Here is an 11,493-nt window from a genome sequence, read left to right on the forward strand (position 1 = left end):
TATAGTTCATCCTACTTCCGAATTCATCCTAGTTCTAGTCTTAATCCTAATTAGTTCATTTCTATTTTTAGACCTTGTTCATTTCTGTCGGCGACATCCTCCCCCCCGTAAGCGCTCGTAGAGGGTTACAACAAAAAAGGAGCCGACTGAACTTACTTTTCTTCTTTTTCGTTACGTACGTCTAGCTTAGCAACTTTTGCGGCAGGTCTTTTTACCATCGTGGTTCCTACACGCATTACTACCGCTCTCACTTGCCCATCCTTTGCCGTATCAACATCTACTACTCTTCCCTTTATCCACCTACCGCTAACCTGTTCGTTCGGAAATGTCACAATATCTCCTATTTTTAGTGGTTCTGCTTTGTTTAACCATTTCCCGCGCGATATCAATTGAGGTAGGTATTCCTTCACCCATCTCAACCAATAATTTTGAGCCGCTAGTCTGGATTTTTTCCAAATAGACCTCGATGCCTCGGCTTCAACAATGTCTAAAAGAGAAGGTGCGGCCTCTCCGGAATAACCAATTAGGAAGTGGCTTGGTGTTAGAGGTTCATCATCCTCGTGTTCAATAGGGATGTGCGTTAGCGGTCTATTGTTAATGATAAATTCTATCTCTATCAACAAAGATCTCAACGCTACTTCGGGCAAGGAATCTTTTGTTAACGGGAAAAGACTTTTTACCTCTTGCACCATTCTTTCCCAAGCCCCTCCAAAATGTGGTGCTGCCGGTGGATTAAAATGCCAGTAAATTCCTTCCGTTGCACACCTTTGCTGAATTTGTGCCATTTCTCTACAAGCACCAACAAAATTAGTACCATTGTCGCAATATATATGGGCAATTTTTCCCCTTCGATGCTGCATATTTTTTAGAATCATTATAAATGTGTTAGAACTAAGATCGTTGGCAAGCTCTAAATGTACAGCTCGGGTTGTTAGGCATGTAAACAATGCTCCCCATCTTTTTTCAGATCGTCGACCAATCGTAACAGTAAGTGGCCCAAAATAATCCACTCCTGTATGCGTGAATGGTTTAAAATATGCGGCTGTTCTACAAAGTGGCAACGCTGCCATTTGAGGCGCTTGTGGCTTGGCCTTATCATTTTTACATTTTTGGCAGATAGCTGATACCCTTTTCAATACGGCTCTAAGATCGACTACCCAGAATCTCTGGCGTATGGCGGCAATTACTGTTTCGGTTTTTTTATGTTGATATTTTTCATGGTAAAATCGTACGATGAGCATGGTTATATAGTGAGATTTAGGTAATAAAATTGGATATTTTGTATCTGAACTTAAAATTTCGACTTTATCTAGCCTTCCATTTGCTCTCATAATGTTGTTTTCATCTATGATAGGGCAGAGATTTTTTATATTGCTATTTTTCGATATTGGTAATTTCATGCTAAGGGCTGTTACCTCCTCTTCAAATCCTTCCCATTGTGCTTTCCTAATTAATAGATTTTCAGCCATGTCTAAAATGGGCTTATCTATTATTTTTGGACTTTCTTTATTTTTTGATTTAAGTCGTTTTAAATATGTTAGCCCTATTGCCAATGCTTTCATCAATCTTTTCCAGCTGGAGCACCAATTGACATTTATGACTTCCCAGTCTATTTTTTCCGTTGTGCTAATTGCGTTAAGGTAAATCGATTGCATTTCTTCTACAGTTTCTGACTCGAGATCGAGTTTTGGAATTTCCTGATCTTGCAAAAACTTCGGTCCTGTTAGCCAAATGGATTGCCGCGATGATTGTTTGGTGGCTTCATCGGCCGGATTATCTTTTGAACAAACCCAGTTCCATTGTGCGGCTGAAGTTTTACTTAATATTTCTCCTACTCTTGCAGCTACGAATTGTGTGTACCTTTTTGGTTCTGCAGCAGCTATCCATGCCATTACTGTTTTAGAATCAGTCCAGTAGAACGTGTCGTTAATGTGTACCCTGAGCTCTTTTAAAATTGTATCGGCTAATCTTACTCCGAGAACTGCACCTTGCAGCTCCAAACAGGGAATTGATAAAGGCTTTATCGGCGCAACGCGAGATTTCGCTGCTATAGGAGAGACTTCAATGCCATTTGAACTAATTGTTCTCATATAAACGATGGCTGCAAAAGCTTTGTCGGACGCATCGACAAAAACGTGAATTTCCCGCCGAGTTATGCTGTGATTTGTTTGGGAATAACATCTTTTAATATTGATTTTTTCAACTATTTTCATGCTCTTAACCCAAGCGTTCCATTGATTAATTATAACAATTGGAAGCTTGTCATCCCAATTATGCCCTAATCTCCACATTTCCTGCATTATTAATTTGGCTTCTATAAGGTGGTTTGCTAATAATCCTAATGGATCGTATATTTTCATTATTACTGACAAAACTTCACGCTTTGTTGTAAATTCGTTGGCCATATTAAGAAATTTAAGTATATATTTGAAACAATCGCCTTCTGTATCCCACCATTGGCCTAATATTTTTGGGTAAGTTTGATCCTTTTCAGTGATTTTTAATAAACTGCTTTCACTTACACGCTCTGCTGCCAAGTTATTTAATAAGCCCTTTGAATTTGATATAAAATTTCTAATAAAAAAGTTTGCTTCGTCGTGAATGGTAATTACTTCGCTTACTCTTTCTAGAGCTGCTTCTTCTGTATCAAAACTGTCAAGGTAATCATCGACGTAGTGATTTTGAATAATTGCTGTGACAGCTTCGGGGTGAATATTTATAAATTGCTTAGCATTTTCATTTTTTACGTATTGAGCGCACGCTGGTGAGCAGGTAGCTCCAAATATCATTACATTCATTTTTAATGTTTTTGGAATACTAGTAGGACTTTCTCTATACAAGAAAAGCTGTGCGGATTGATCTTGCTGTCTTATTTTAACCTGGTGGAACATTTCTTTTATGTCCCCTGAAACCCCTACACTTCCTTCGCGAAAACGAACAAGAATTCCGAAAAGAGATGCAACTGCATCGGGACCTGTTAGTAACTGCGAATTTAATGAAATTCCTGCGTTTTTCGCGGCAGCATCGAAAACTAATCTTGGTTTTGGTTTGGGCTTATTATAATTTATCACTGCGAAATGGGGAATATAATTTATTTTGTTACCGAGCAATTGATGATGATTATCCTTCACAACTTCAGCATAACCCTTTTCACAATATGATGCAATTTCTGCATGATACCATTCCTTCAGCGCACTATCCTTTTCTAATTTTCGTTCAAGACCTTGTAAGCGTCTCAAGGCTTGTTCATAGCTTTCTGGTAAAACAACTTTATCATCCTTCCAAAGCAAACCTATTTCGTAACCAAGATTTACCTTTTTCATTGTACTTTTCATAAGCGTATTAGCTCTTTCTTCTGATTTTGAGATCAATTTATCCGATCCCGGTTTGACCCCAAATTCTTCTGTTGAGAAATAGTCTCTCATAAGTTTATGCAAGGACATTTTTTGCTCGTTGTTCTCTATGACGGTAAAGAGCTCATGTTTTTCAGCCATGTTTTTTTCTGTGTATTGTGTTTGAATTTCATTGTTTTCACCAAATAGCACCCACCCCAAATTTGTCTCATTAGCTATCGGTTCTCCTGGTTTGCCTGCGCGACTTTGTCGTGCATATATCAAATGTGCGTGAGGTAGCCCAAGTAATACTGTTGGCCTACCATTTTCAAAACTCGCTAACGTTATATCTTCGAGATGTTTGTATCGTGTTTTAATTTGTTCTGCGTTGACTGATTGAGCTGGCAGACGCATTTCTTGCACTGTTCGTAACCCGTTTAGATCTAGGAATTTTCCTTCGACATTTTTAATTTTAACACTTATCACTTCACTTTCGGGCTCCTCTTGACGTACCCCGTTTGTCCACGACAATGATAAAGGTAGCTTAGGACCCGTGGCCTTTAACGCTTCCTTCGTTTGCTTGAGAATCAAGCTAGCCGATGAACCCGTATCGATGAATGCAAATGTATTCAATTGTTTCGCGTTATGTTTAAGTGTTATGGGCAATATTTGAAATAGACATTGTTTGTGATTATGGACATTTAATCTTTCAACGGTATGCGTATTTGGCCGAAAATTATGAAGAAGAGTATGATGTTTTTTGTGGCAATTATTTTCTCTGCACTGTGGTGGAAGGTAGCAAGTTCGCGATTCATGATTTGTTTGGTTACAGCAATTTGCACATATTCTACCTTGCTTTATGACATTCCAACGCTCATTAACATGCATGTATTGAAATCTACGACAGTCAATTAATTTATGACCAAGGCCACAAATGAAACATTTTGCTCTTTGCCTTTGGACAGGCTCTTGAATTACGCGTTGTTGGGGCTGTGCATATGAGCAAGACGGTTGGTCTGCTTCCTTTGCTCCCTTCGCCTTTAATAAGATTGCCAATTGCTCCTGGGGTCTGAGCCATGCCGCAAGGTCGCCTAAAGTTCTAACCCTTTTTTCACTTAAAGTGTATTGATACCATTTTCGCATTAGTTCGACCGGTAGTTTTCCCACTAAGTTTTCTATGAGCATAGTGTCTTGCAAATAATCTGCTCGACCCAACGTGGTCATACTTCCTATCATATTGTCGATTGCATGCATAAAGGTAAGAAAAGTTTTAGGGTTATCCATGTTTGGGTTATCTATGCTCATGAGGTCTTTAACGAGCGTTTGGTAAATTATATTTGGGTTGCCATATTCATTTTCAAGGCGCTCCATGATGGCTTCTATGTTAGCTTCATCGAAAAGCATTCCGCTGACACTTTCAGCTGCCTCCCCTTTCAAACTTTTCTGTAAGGCTCTTAGAATTTCTAAGGCTGAAAAATCTTCCTCGCGTTTAAATTTATCAAACACAGTTTTAAATCGCGTCCAGGTTCTGAAGTTGCCATCAAATTCTGGCAAGTCCATTGTCTGGGGCCTAGGAGGACTTGCGGTTCGTTCCTTTAAAACTTGCACCATGCTCCTGATAAACTCCATTAAATCCGGGCTCGGTTCGGCTTTCGGTATATTTGCGATAGGATTTGTTGTGACATTTTCCTCCTCCTCTTCACCTAAGCTGAAATCTTCCATCTCTTGGGCTTGACGCAATAATTCCGCGTTTTCTTTTTTTAACCGTTCAACTTCTTCCCTTTCGTACGCTCGTTTTTTCTCTAGTTCTTCTTTCTCCCTTTTAACCCGCACTAATTCTTCGTTCTCCCTTTTAAGTTCCGCAATAACATTATATAATTCTGACGGGTCTACGTCGGACCCCTTAGTAGACTTAGATCTAGTTAAAACGTTTGTAGTACTCACAACCTTTTTCGCCGTTTTGCTGGTCTGCATCTCGTCGCTCTGCTGTTGCTGTTGTTGTGACTGCTGCAGCTGCATCCTTTGCTGCTGCTGCAGTTGTATATGTTGCTGTTGTTGCGCCTGCTGCTGTTGTTGCGGCTGTTGCTGCGGCTGCTGTTGTGGCAGCTGCGGGGGCAGCGGCGGCTGGGGCTGCGGCTGCGGCTGCGACTGCTGTTGAGGCATGCTGCCTCGCCTTGCTGTTCACTGCTTCACTTTTTTTTTTTTTTTTTTTTTTTTTTTTTTTTTTTTTTTTAATCACACTCCGTCACTGCTTCGCTGCTACACTGCTACACTGCTTACTGCTGCACTGCTTCACTGCTTCACTGCTTCACTGCTACACTGCGGCTTCAGTTTTTTTTTTTTTTTTTTTTTTTAAATCACTCTCCGTCACTGCTTCGCTGCTACACTGCTACACTGCTCACTGCTGCACTGCTGCACTGCTTCACTGCTACACTGCGTTTTTTTTTTTTTTTTTTTTTTTTTTTTTTTTTTTTTTTTTTTAATCACTCTCCGTCACTGCGTCGCTGCTACACTGGTTCCTGGTTCTGTCCAAATCGATGGACACACACTGCTCCGTCAAACTTTTCACCAATTTTCCTCCTCTGCTCGCACGCCACTAGCACTTTCCGTATCTTCGATACAAAGCGTTTCTTTATTCACTGCACTTTTACACACTTCTGCTGCTGCTTCTTTTATCGTCCTAGCTCGGTCCGAGCTGCTGCACTGCTTCACTGCTACACTGCGGCTTCAGTTTTTGTTTTAATCACTCTCCGTCACTTCGCTGCTCACCGGTTCCTGGTTCTGTCCAAATCGATGGACACACACTGCTCCGTGAAACTTTTCACCAATTTCCTCCTCTGCTCGCACGCCACTAGCACTTTCCCTTTCACTGCTTCTCCTTGCGTCCTAGAGCTCGGTCCGAGCTTTTAAGCGAGAGATTTCGTCCCCTCCGTCCTGGCCTGCCCTGGCTTGGGCTTTCGTGGGGACAGTCCGTCCGTCCTGGCCTGCCCTGGCTTGGGCTTTCGTGGGGACAGTCCGTCCGTCCTGGCCTGCCCTGGCTTGGGCTTTCGCGGGGACAGTCCGTCCTGGCCTGCCCTGGCTTGGGCTTTCGTGGGGACAGTCCGTCCGTCCTGGCCTGCCCTGGCTTGGGCTTTCGTGGGGACAGTCCGTCCGTCCTGGCCTGCCCTGGCTTGGGCTTTCGTGGGAACAGTCCGTCCGTCCTGGCCTGCCCTGGCTTGGGCTTTCGTGGGGACAGTCCGTCCGTCCTGGCCTGCCCTGGCTTGGGCTTTCGCGGGGACAGTCCGTCCTGGCCTGCCCTGGCTTGGGCTTTCGTGGGGACAGTCCGTCCGTCCTGGCCTGCCCTGGCTTGGGCTTTCGTGGGGACAGTCCGTCCGTCCTGGCCTGCCCTGGCTTGGGCTTTCGTGGGGACAGTCCGTCCTGACCTGCCCTGGCTTGGGCTTTCGCGGGGACAGTCCGTCCCTCCTGGCCTGCCCTGGCTTGGGCTTTCGCGGGGACAGTCCGTCCGTCCTGGCCTGCCCTGGCTTGGGCTTTCGTGGGGACAGTCCGTCCGTCCTGGCCTGCCCTGGCTTGGGCTTTCGCGGGGACAGTCCGTCCGTCCTGGCCTGCCCTGGCTTGGGCTTTCGTGGGGACAGTCCGTCCGTCCTGGCCTGCCCTGGCTTGGGCTTTCGTGGGGACAGTCCGTCCGTCCTGGTCTGCCCTGGCTTGGGCTTTCGTGGGGACAGTCCGTCCGTCCTGGCCTGCCCTGGCTTGGGCTTTCGTGGGGACAGTCCGTCCGTCCTGGCCTGCCCTGGCTTGGGCTTTCGCGGGGACAGTCCGTCCGTCCTGGCCTGCCCTGGCTTGGGCTTTCGTGGGGACAGTCCGTCCTGACCTGCCCTGGCTTGGGCTTTCGTGGGGACAGTCCGTCCGTCCTGGCCTGCCCTGGCTTGGGCTTTCGTGGGGACAGTCCGTCCGTCCTGGCCTGCCCTGGCTTGGGCTTTCGGGGGAATCGTCGTTCCTGGCTGTACCCCGTCCGGGTTTTCGAGGGAATCGTCCTTCCTGGCCTGCCCTGGCTTGGGCTTTCGAGGGAAATCGTCCTTCCTGGGTGTACCCCGACCGGGTTTTCGAGTGAATCGTCCTTCCTGGATCCTCTACTCTGAGTTCCTGTGTAGGTTTACTTCCTCTCTGGAGCCACCATATCCTTAACCGGGCAATAATCCCAATAGAAGGTCTGCAGTGACGGAATCGCAACCCCGTATGCAAGCGGAGTAAGTAAACGCTACACTGTTCTTAGGGAAGAACGGAACTAACTTTATTCATTCATATCAGCGTAGCCGTTCTACGCCGCTATCTTACTCTAGCGATGCCTAATCCTAATTTTCCTAATCCTAGTTTCCTTATGCCCTATGTCCTTATCATGAATACCCCCACCCTTATTTTAATGTGGCTTCTATGCCCACGCACTTTACGCGCGCATCCTAATTACTAACACTACTTAAACTACTAATCGCACAAGCTGTCCTAATCTATAAAGTGGGCGTGGCCTTCCTATCTAATCCTATGCTATAGTTCATCCTACTTCCGAATTCATCCTAGTTCTAGTCTTAATCCTAATTAGTTCATTTCTATTTTTAGACCTTGTTCATTTCTGTCGGCGACACTAAGCCTTGCGCTGCTTAGTGTGTGCGACAGTGTGTGTGACACACTGTCGTCCCCCTGAACGTTGACCGGTGGCAGCGCAACTGCCACGGCAAGTCCAGGGGTCGGCACGGCTGCCCACAACAAATAGAGACGGCATTGTATGATAGCGTATAAAACGAATCTATCATCTCGCAAGTGTAGAATATAACACCCGATGTGATTGTGTGATAGTTGAACAATGTTCAAAACCTATCGATTTTTTTATAGATTCCTTTCAACATTATTTACTCAGCTAATTATGGATATGTTTTAAAAAATATTTAAAATGATTGTTTTGGTGCAATCTGTAAAAACCGGCTCCGGAGCCGTGAACGTGGAGTAGTAGGTGCGGAGCCGACTCCGGAGCAGCTGGGGCGGAGTCAGCTTCGGAGCCGTGGGTGCAGAGCCGGCTCGGTTGGATTGGAGTGGAGGAGGTTCCGAAGTTGTCTGGAGCCGGTCGGAGCCAGTTTTTAATAAAACAGATTTTTGTGTTTCGGACTGGTGCACAATTGAGGATACTAAAGGATACACGCGGCTCTTCTGTATCAATCACTATATTCTAATATAAATAATATACAGTAGAACGTCGATTATTCGGCGGCGGATTAACCGGCGGGCGGCTTACCCGGCGCTCTAACACCACTCGAACACGACATCGAACATGAAAAATGTATGGGATTTGACATGTTTGTCTTGTTTGTTTGTGTCTGACAGTGCACCTCCATATGATTATATGGGTTTGATATATATATGATTATATGTCGGATGTCGTGTTCGATTGCTGCTAGAGCGCCGCCATAACCGTGCGCATAAATGTGACAGCTGTTCAAACGTACAGTGAACATTTGCTGCGATTGTCAAGTGGGCAACCAGTTTTTTGTGCAGCTCTGTAGTGTCTAGTGGTGTTTTCGAAATTTATTTTTCTTCATGAACAGTTGTTCATGAACAACAACCTATAGTTATTGATTAAAACAATATTCTACTAACGATTTATCGCTTGATTCAATGTGAATTAATCATAAAACTAGTGGATTATTTAATTTTTATATGAATTTGACATTTCTTATACCATTATCCGCGCAAATCGATTAACCGGCAAACGCCCGGTCCCGAGCTGCCCGGATAATCGACGTTCCACTGTATATGCTACAAGACTGTTGTGTGTGTCGGGTCGCAGCCTATGATCGAGTGCGAACCCTCGGTAGCCCAATCGCTCCCGAAGCCCTTAACGGCCATTCGGACGTCGGATGCTGTCAGTTCCACGACAGCATCGAGTCGCGGTTACACTGCACTGTTTCTGTACACAACACAGATGAGTATATTTTATAGATCGTGAACATATATGTTTATACAACAAGCAAAACAATTTAAAAATGTATATAACTTTTGAAAGAAACGTAAGTAAAACTTAGAAAAAGACTATTCATCCACTTAAAACATGCGGCAAGGCCGGTTGAGGTGTTGGAGTTAGGCTCGTGTCTGCGCTCCATCGGATGCGATTTTATCGGAAGGCCTGTCAAAATTATATATAAGATTTGACAGATAACGTCGGACGTGCGATTTCGTCGTACGACGGAATCAAAAATTTTTGATTTCGTCGGACGCCGCATCCGATTTTATCTGTCAAACTAAATGTGTGTTGTTTTGTAGGAACAATCTCAACATAATTTTTATTAATCGTTTTATTATTAAAATCATCCCAATAATCGCAATATTATACGAAAAAGCGTTTGACAGCACGTGCGATAAAATCGCATGCGATGGAGCACAGACACGTGCCTTACTGCACATTTTTGATAAAAAAAAAATATTGATAGGATTTTTAAAATTCTAATTTTACAACGATATGTTATAAAACATTATTATGAACCTATAACGCCAGGACTCCACAGAGCATAACACGGAGCGCAACATAACAACTGACAGCTGACAAACGCTTGACAAAACGCTTGGGAAAGGAGGTAAATCGTTTCATTAACTGTCGGTCATCGCAGTAGGTTGGTAGCATTTCAACGAGAAATGAGCGGCCTACTAAGGATATTCAAAACATGGTACCGGCAATAAAGCGTTTTCTGAAGCGTTTGGCAGCTGTCAGTTGTTATGTTGCGCTCCGTGTTATGCTCTGTGGAGTCCTGGCGTAAGACAGTTTTCATTCAAATCTTACAACAAATTCAAAAGATATACTCTTTAATTGAGCCGGTCTCGTAGTACAGTCGTCAACTCGTACGACTTAACAACATGCCCGTCATGGGTTCAATCCCCAAATAGACCGTGCCGCCATACGTAGGACTGACTATCCTGCTATGGGGGGAAATCAATTAGTCACTGAAAGCCAAGCCCATAAGTGGTACAGGCAGGCCTTGACCGACAACGGTTGTTGAGCCAAAGAAGAAGAAGAAGAAGATACTCTTTTAATCACAAAAAACAGCATTCTTCCATACAAATTGTATGGCCTACCCGGGTAGGCGGTTGTACGATTACGTAAAGTTTTTTGGTCGTACACAAGACGGTTAAACGGTTGCGTTCTCAACAGTGCTCCTGCCGAAATCTCCCAATATAATCTGGCCACACTGGACCGCAGGGCAAAAGCTCACTCGAAAGGTCAACAACCGTCGCAAAACGTCAAAAACGACCGTCGCCAGCGCCTCGAAATCGTTGCGAGTTTCGCTCGCTGGCGACGTCGGTTTGCAGTACATGCGACGCCGGTTTTGACGTTTTGCGACGGTTTTGCGACGGTGGCCGCCAAAAAGATCGCCTGACCTGCGGACCAGTGTGGCCAGATTATATTGGCAGATTTGGGCAGGAGCACTGAACGCAACAATTTAAATTTAATCAATTATTTTAATGATTATCCTGCTAGCAAAGAGAATGAAAAAGTGTGCGACTTTCAGACGAGGGGCATGTAGAAGCAGGGGGAGAGCGTGTTTTGGTTTCCACACAGTTTTTGCACTCACACAATTACACATGTGTGAATGTGTGCGTTCACTTTCAGCCTGCGCGCTCAGTTTGGTTTTCTCGCAGCGGCATGGTGGTATCGGTGTCTCTCTCGCACTAGTGCAGCTTGTTCGGGAAGAAACGGAAAGGGAGGGGTATGAGGAAAATACAATGAAACAGCTCGAGCGAGCGTTCTTTTCAGTGAGAGCGCCTCGTGTATTTTAAAGGCATGCAAGAGAGCGCCGGTCTGGTGGTACAGTCGTCAACTCGAACGACTTAATAACATGCCCGTCGTGGGTTCAAGCCCCGAATAGACCGACCCCCCATAGGTGGGACTGACTATCCTGCTATGGTACCAATAAGTCACTGAAAACCAAGCCCACTTCACTAGGGGGTACAGGCAGGCCTTGACCGGTAGCGACTGTTGTGCCAAATGAAGAAGAAGAATGAGCAAGAGAGAGCATTCTCCCTGTAGTAGCGCTCCATCCGCCATTCATTAATTATCAACCCAAAACAACGGACTTCGGATCCGATCTTGGGCCGGACCCCCACCGTGTGTTTCTACCTTCCC

Source organism: Anopheles gambiae, chromosome 2, assembly GCF_943734735.2.
Source record: "Anopheles gambiae chromosome 2, idAnoGambNW_F1_1, whole genome shotgun sequence".
NCBI lineage: Eukaryota > Metazoa > Arthropoda > Insecta > Diptera > Culicidae > Anopheles > Anopheles gambiae.